At 45.9% G+C, this 8,295-nt stretch overlaps 1 long non-coding RNA gene across 2 annotated transcripts; it reads right to left on the bottom strand.

Moving 5' to 3' along the window:
• Window positions 1–266: 266 nt before the first annotated feature.
• On the bottom strand, window positions 267–4,532 carry LOC118002881. Of its 2 annotated transcripts, none has more exons than XR_004677200.1 (3): window positions 4,416–4,532; window positions 2,389–2,462; window positions 267–1,228 (listed from the first exon to the last, which is right to left on the bottom strand). It is a non-coding gene; the product is annotated as an uncharacterized LOC118002881 (long non-coding RNA). The 2 variants fall into 2 exon arrangements; XR_004677201.1 differs by lacking the exon at window positions 4,416–4,532 and adding an exon at window positions 2,835–2,863.
• Between the last annotated feature and the right edge of the window lie 3,763 nt (window positions 4,533–8,295).

Raw genomic sequence — 8,295 nt, 5'->3', positions numbered from 1 at the left:
CGAAGGAGCCCTTCCCGGTGGTGAGCCGTCCAACTAACGCCTGTCCTTGGACGTGGTGGGCGTGCCTGGCGCAGCCTCAAGACCTCGGCTCTACCGGGATCTCCAACCCGGGGGCGCCCTAATAGCTGCAGGAGAAACACGTGGCTCGGATTTGGGGAAAGATCCGAACTAGATCCTACAGATCATGCTGAGTCTAACAGAGTCTTTTTTTTTTTTTTTTTTTTTTTTGAGAAGCAGCTGACCCTGATGTAGTTACTCCCTTTGAAGATGAGACTTCATAACAATATAACTTTTGAGCGCATGGGTCAGCCCCAAGACCAGGCTCCAGTGTGGGTTTTAGAAACATGATCTCATTTGTGTGGCTCTAAGTACTCACTCAGGGTCAGGCATGACTCATTCACTCATTCCATTTTACCACTGAGTCAAGGGAGGGACGAGGCAGAGCCCATCTTGGGAAATGGTGTGGAATGAGAACAAGTGCCCTGAGCTCTGCCATCCAGCTGGGTTGCTGCCACCCACCCCCCTGCATTCCTCCCTCCAGGTTCCCGGAGACAGGCCCCCTTCCTGTCTGCTTCCCCCACGCCCTGCAACCCATGTCCTTCGTCTCACGCCCTCAGACCCCAGATGTCGGTGGTGAACCTGATTCACAAATCAGGGCACGTGTGAAGCGACAAATAGGCAATGTACCATCATGTAAGTAGATCTGTAGTAAAATCTAGCTTTCACCTCTGAAGGGACAAGTGATTGCAATGACTTCATTTCTGCTTTAAAAAAAAGAAAGAAAGAGTGCGTGTGACCCTATGTGATCTGGAAGGCCCTGCACTGCCCACATCCCCTTTCTGAAGAAACAGCCTTATAGAGAACCCCATCTCCTCCACCCACGGCACTGGCGGACACCGGACCACAGAGTGGTCAGTCCAGACTTCCAGTCTGGCCCAAAAAGGTGAACTCTGCAAATCGTATTTTTTTCAGGAGAATTAGAAAACTGAAGGCAGCTAGAATGGCAGGTAGCTAGGGTATCATGGTCCGGAAGAAACTCTCCAACCAAGAGAAGAAGGGCAGGAGAGAGAGAGAGAGAGTGAGGGGGATGGCTGCCTTGAGAGTTTCCTGAGTCCCCGGTTGCCTTCTAGGCTTCCAGAGCTAGTCCAAGGAGACTTCCCCTCCTCTCGGCCTGTTCTTGGATGTCCGTGACATTTCCTCTTGAATTTCAACACTGTGACAGCACGACCTAGAGGGTGAACAAGGTCCATCAGTTAGCAGCAGAGCTCAGAGCAAAATCCTGGCCTCCAAACCAAAACCGATGTAGGGGCGATCGTGAAAATAGCCAACAATTGTATGGCAGAGGCCCCACTCATCGGAATGGAGGTCTGCCCTAGCAGACGCCAGCGGAGGTACACTGACCTCCAGCTTAAGGCTGGCGGTGGGTCAGGGCACTTGAAAGAAGGCCTTCGACAATGGCTTCACACCTCCCTAAATGAGATCATGCTGTAAGAGCTTACCATAAATTAGCAAGTGTGATCCGGTCTTCACATTTCTCCCACCCAGACTCGGCCCTTTTGGTATCACCCCACTTTCCATGGTGCCTGAAAGGAGTGGGGGTGGGGCCCTTCTGAAACACAGGGAAAATCTCCCTGGTCTGGTACACAGACCAAATCCTTAGGTGGAACTCAAGTAGTCACTTCAAATTTTGTTGCTCTGTATCCACATGAGTTCGAATGAGGCAGGGTGTGGCTGTCAGAGCAGGGAGAAAATCTCTCTGAAGCTCTCAGGGGTGGGGGTGGGGTTGAGGGGGTAGATTGTGGATAAAGACAGTGTTAGTGTCCCTGGTAAAAAGCAGAGGCATGCTGTCTCCCCGTAGAGGAGGACCACTCACTCCTTCACATGATCCCTGTTGAGCTCTGCTAATACCTAAATATTTCATTTTGATTTTAAACTGTTGCAAACAATATCACTTACAGTATATCGACATTTTAAAATAAAACTGTCCTATTATTCTCTTAATAAATAGAATAGAATAAATAAATAGAAAAATAAATAGAGATAGAATATGACCAGAGGTTGAGATGGGAGGCTGAGAAATTCTCTTTACGGAGCTGAGATGATCAGGATCCAGGCAAGGTAGTAGGGCAAGAATTCTCTAGGCAGAGGAAACAAGTGCAAAGGCCCTGAGGCAGGAACAAGCCTGACTTGTTTGAAGATCAGGACACTGTTAGTGTTGCAGACACATAGCAGACAAAGAAAAGAGTAGTGAGAGAGAGGCTGTAAGAGAGAGGGATAGCCGGGGGGGGCTGGATCATGTAGCATTCTGAAGGTCATTTGTGCTGATTTCTTTTGGCCCCTCCACACTCTTCACCCCTATGCCCCTGTCCTGGGCTCCAGGAGCCTGACCTGTGTCTCTGTCCATGGGCTTGGGTAACAGGTGACTTCTCGATGCGCTTAGCCAAGGGTGCGCTCCAGCAGGCCTGAAGAGGAAAAAGCAGGAAGGTGGGGTGTTTATTGTCCTGGCTCCCTTCTTGCAGGGTCCCATGAGCCAGTTGGGTTCCTCCAGCGAAGATCCCAGCTCCTGTCAGGGAGCCTCTCCACCCCTGCCTCTGTTTCTGGTTACTACTTTCTTCCCCTGCCTTCCCACTTCCTTTCCCACTTCCCTTCGTGCCTGGGGTGATCCCACCTGCTGAGATAGCCTTGGGTACTTCACTCTCTCTTGTGGTTTCCCTACACCCTCCCCACATTGGGAAGAAGTCCCTTCACGTAACTCCTCTCCAATTATCCCATCTTGCGTGGGTCATCTGTCTCCTCTTGGGACCCTGTTTGGTACACCAGGTTAAAGTGCTTACATTGTATTAAGTGATATTCTCAGATCCTTTGATTATTGTCTTCCATCCTGTGAAATTATAAAGCTGTTTCTCAGATCGTTTTTATTTTAGCTTTCGTTTCCAGGGCTTTGATGGGGTTACAGGAAATGCAATAACTATACACATGATGCATGACGGAGCTACGCGATGCTTGAGAGACAATTGGTCCACTGAGAACAAAATGCAGTTGGAGGCCATGAAGTTCAAGTCTTGAGCGGCATTCCCAGGCACAACCCTCTCTGGGGAATGTGGCCCCAGTAGCTGCAGGGCCCATTCCCCTCTGCAGGTTAAAAACTTCCTCTTCCCCCTAGTGGTGTTGTTTGGACAACTTTTGAGCCACAACCATATTTAGTCATATTTGGGGAGAAGGGAGGGAGGGGCGGGTCAAAAGCCAAAAAGGAGGGCGCCTGGGTGGCTCAGATGGTTAAGCGTCTGCCTTCGGCTCAGGTCATGATCCCAGGGTCCTGGGATCGAGTCCCACATCGGGCTCCCTGCTCCTTGGGAGCCTGCTTCTCCCTCTACCTCTCTGTCTCTCATGAATACATAAATAAAATCTTAAAAAAAAAAAAAAAGCCAAAAAGGAAAATAAAGAAGGTATATATACTTCCATAGCTGAGATCAGTTTACTCCTAGCATACGGGTCCGGGAAAGCCTCAGTCAGAGGTCATGTGGGAAACAAAACCAACCAAACAGAAACCTCCCCCTTCAGCTGGGTGGACACTGGCTGCTTTCATTCATCTCAATCCAAGAAACATCATGTCCAGTCACGGCTTTGTCACTCGGTGGGAGCCTTAAGTGGCTGCCAGGAAGACAGCCCATGCTAATCACTGCAAGTCACAGCTGTCTTGTTCTGTTTTTTTTTTTTTTAAAGCGAGTTTCCTTCATCAAGATAACAGAAATGTACTGACAAAAGGAAACTTACAGACAGCCCAGAGGGGAAGCAGGAGGTTAAGAGTGAATTGCCCAGTTAACAACAGGAACATATGCAGAGGAGAAAGTTTCCCTCCCCTTGGATGCTAAGCCAGGTTCCCAGCACCCTGAGCTGCTCCAGGACGGCACCCGGTCCTGGGGCCGTATGTTGGCACCAGATGCCATGCTCACACCTTCTGAGAAAGCCAGAGAAGGCCAAGGGGCGCATGGGCTCAGGAAAATAAGAAGCGAAGAAGAAAGGATGTAGAGGTTGGTTAAAAATAAAACTTATCAGATGAGAATTAAGTCCGGAGAATGTTATCTCTCCCCACAGGAGGGTGGGAAAAAAGAAATAGGCATGTCAAGGAGAACACAGGCCACAGGATGAATAAGCATAAAAATAGGAGGAAATGACCAAGCGAACGTGCCAACTCTGCAGGAGGAGGGCCTTTCTTGAGCTTCCAGGACAGGCCACAGGAACCCTCAAGGGGATACCCAAGAAATGGGCCAATGGACTGTTTCTTGGGCCGAGATACATTTCTTTCCCTCTATGCCTTTTTCAAATCCCTCCCCGCCACCCGACATGTGCCTTTATTACCTTTTCAGAAAAAAATAGAGGTCTATGGAAAAGGTTCTTGGGGAATTCCTACTTACCAGCATTTTTATGGCAGGTAACCTCGTCCCCCATGAATTGTTCAAAACTCCAGAAGTTGGCAAGTGCTTAAGCCCTTCCCCAGCTGCTTGTTACTGCTTCCTTCAACCTCGCCCAGCCCTTGGGCTCTGGGCACAGCTGGCCACCCCCCCACCCCCACCCCCCCACCGCTTGCTGGAGACCTACTCCCACAGCTCCCTTCGCAACAGGCCGACCACACCCGGCCCCTGTTCTCTTCTAACTCCCATTTCCCTGGAAGCTCAGGAATGATAAATAAAATTTTGCCGTCCCAAGTCACCTTCTGCCTTGTACATCCGCCAGGCATCTGTCAAAAGGGTTACGCTGTGTTCCCTCAAAAAAAAAAACAGGCGCAAAACAAAGACTCCTTATTAAATTAATTTTTAATGACCCAGTGTTTATCTGCTCCTAAAATCATGAATTTCATTCCACAACTGCTCTTAAATCTGCGATGCAAAATTGTGGCAATAAAGCACAACCACCACTCTCCGAGCTCCTTCTCAGGCTTTAAAAAAGGAATCACAAAAATGGTCTTTATAAATTTTCTGAAAAATCTCAGCACTTGGGAGCATGAGCAGCAACCACGTCCAAAAAAGCTGACTTTTCCAAGTGCGAAGTTTATCAAAGGTCAAACAAACAGGATTCAAGAAAGAAATCTGGTGCTTTTTCAACAAAGCATTTAAGTAAGCAAAAGAACTGTGTGAAAAAAATTAAAATGACATCCTTCTATAGACCACCTTAAAAAGATTAGGCAGAGACTGCCCAAGTGCCTTTGAGAATTAAAAATGTTTCTAAATCGCCACTCAAGGTCACTCAGAGGTGATGAAAGTATTGCTGAGATGCAGGGGCCTTGCTCCGGCTTCTCCCTTAGTTTCTACTTATCGGATGGAGAATCATCAGTATCAGAACAATACTGACATCTCAGCTCGACCTCAACCCCAAATTGGGAAGATGCCTCAGAAAGAAAAATCTGCTTTCCTCCTCCAGAGTTCATCAAAACAGGGACAGGAGGGCAGCATTTTGCACACTGCCCAGACATCCCCTGATGAGGCACTGTGGTCTGCTGGGAGGCCTCCAAATGGCACCCAGGAAATCCAGTTTTCCCCTCTGGAGGCCACCCCCTGCTCCTGTCTAGCATGAGCCTGAGAGGCCAATGTTGGACACAGACCCAAAGTTCCTCAAGCATCCGGGAGAGGCATGCAGGAAAGATCCCATTACCAAGTCAAGGGAGACCGCAAGTAGGAATTGGGTGATTTCTGTTCCTGTGGTTTACATGGAATAACTGACATTCCTTTAGGAGGCTGGGCAGGAGACGCCTGTTGATAACCAAAACATTATGTAAAAATGCAAGAGGCAAGCTCCCCTTCTCCCAACTCCACTCATTCTTTCTCTTCTGTCTGCCCTCTCCTCCACAGGAAGCAGAGACCACCAGAGACCACGGTCACTGAGGACCCACAAGTCCCAAGTCCAATCCTGGGTGCTACTCCGTTACCTCGTCACCTCAGACGAGCCACCTCACTGTTGTGAGAACATGTCGTGTGGAGAGAAGAGCTGTGTCACAGCAGCTGCAAGGAAGAAACCTGTGAGCGCCCCTACTGCAGGCCTGGCCTACTGGTATTCTCAGAGGCCCCAGAGTCATTTTACCAATTGTTCTTTGTCCAGACTTTTTAACCTTTGACCCTGGCCTTGCAAATGTAAAGGAGACAGGCCTTAGTAAATGCAGCCTCTCAAAGGACCTAACCTATCAACATGGAGAAACAGCAACATATTAAAAAATTCACATTCGGATGGGAGTCGAGTGGGTCTGAGAGTAGATTGGTTCTTGAATCTAAACCAGCATCTATGACCCAACAGACTCAACTATAACCAGCTTCGTTTTGAGAAAAAACTATTTCTCTCTACTCTGTTTGGACAAGTCTCTCACCACCTCACTGACCAGTAGTATTTTTTTTCATGTCATTCAAAGGATTCAAGACTGAAGCTAGGTCAATCTTGTATCCTTTGTACTTAAAATAACTTGACCAAGAACATCCTTTGGGCTAGTCCTTATAGTTAATCAAATATAAAAGTACCTGACATGTCCAAATTCCTCTTTTATACAAACTGCTGACCCAGCATGGCATTTCCCATCATTGCTTTCTAAAACACAGGAAATTTCGGGACTGAATGGCCAAAAGAAATTAGGATGACCTAGCCTCGAAAAAAACCTGAGCTATTTAAAGAAGAAAAACAGAATCACGTCTGAATGGATAATTCATGATTCAGACAGCCCAGCATTTAATTGATATTAACTACTCTACTAAAGATCTATTTAATGCACTTAGGTAAGACTTTTTATTTCCATGAAATTGGATCTTTGGTTCAAAATTGAATCTCCTGCCGAGGACTCTGCACTATAATAGGTGACGTAACACTGAGGTGGGCCCTTAACATGTCATTGCCAGGAACATAAAGGAAATTGATCAGATTATTTGCCAAATAATGTTTCTTCATAGGGGCTAAGTCCTCCCCTAAGTGGGCTGTCAAAAGAGAGAAGCAAAAAGCAGACACTGTTCGTTTTATTTTCCAGGTTCGATCTTCTAGGGCTCAGATTCAACCATGAGAAAAATCAGTGCATTAAAAATTGATCTGGTATTTAGTTTATTGGTTTACAGGACCTTTGTCTGAAAGGAATAAGCAAGGCCCAAGAGGTCGGATCTTTTGGCAAGTCAAAATAATGACTCAAGTGAAAGATACAAGACATACTATTGGAATGACATGATATTCCTTCAGAATCTTGTCACTAGCGTCCTCATGACATTAGTAACCATGGAAAAAACTTCATTACAATTTTATGGGATACGAAATTCCTAGAGAACAACGTTCTTTCCTTCTCTCATCCTGAAGTTTTTCAAAATTGTTCCAAAGGAGGAATGTACTCTGTCTTATCTGAAGCTATTGTCATGTTCCTCCTACAGTCCCAAGCTACTGAAGGGCAGAATTTTTCTTTGTTCAGTTTTCAAATTCATGGTGGTCAAAGACCTAGTCCAACAGGGAAACAGATATGGAATGACACTAGGACCAAAGCTTTCTACCACTCTTAGCCTCAATCTGTAAGTCAATGAGAGAAAGAGGTGTGTAAAAACTTTTAGCGAGCCTTTTTTGCCAAGGATGGAGGAAATGAATCGAGCCATGAAAACACTAAGGTAGGAGAGGAAGTTTATTCAACAAAGTATTTACTGAGCCCTTAATGTGCCAGGCACTATTTTAGGTGCTGGGAATACATTCCATTGATTAAAAACATACAAAAATCCCTGTCTTCATTGTGCTTACACTCTAGAGGAAGGATACGAGACAATAAACATAATAAATAAGTAAATTACATAGGAAGTTAGAAGGTGATAAGCACTATGAAAAAAATAGAGCAGTCGTGAGAATGAAGACAAGTCTTATCTGGGAATTTTCCAAAATCAGAAATGGAAAAAAAAATAAGCTTCTTTCTTTGAAAATGTATATACCTATAAATGACAAAAGAATATATTTCTGGCTCTTTCATGTTCATGCATGGGATTTGTATGCAAGAAACTAAGGGGATTTAAAAAACGAAAATGGAATTGAAAACTAGAAAGACTAAACTTTCATAGAATAGGTGCACAATTCAGGATTCTTGATGCAGTGGAAACTGTGCTTCCTGCAGTAGTAGGACCTTCCACATTTCTGGCAAATTCCACGGTTCTGGACATACTGCCAACCACCGTGGATCTGAGAGTCAATTCTGTTGAAGAAAGGCTACTAGGGACAGAAAACGTGGACAAACTCAAATAGCCTTCTGGGATTTTTTATTTCCATTTCCTTTTTAAAATACAACACCCCATTTTTTTGTTA

Source organism: Mirounga leonina, unplaced genomic scaffold (genome assembly GCF_011800145.1).
Source record: "Mirounga leonina isolate KUSES-001 unplaced genomic scaffold, KU_Mleo_1.0 Mir_84, whole genome shotgun sequence".
In the NCBI taxonomy this organism is placed as follows: Eukaryota; Metazoa; Chordata; class Mammalia; order Carnivora; family Phocidae; genus Mirounga; species Mirounga leonina.
This window is presented reverse-complemented; position numbering and strand designations above follow the sequence as displayed.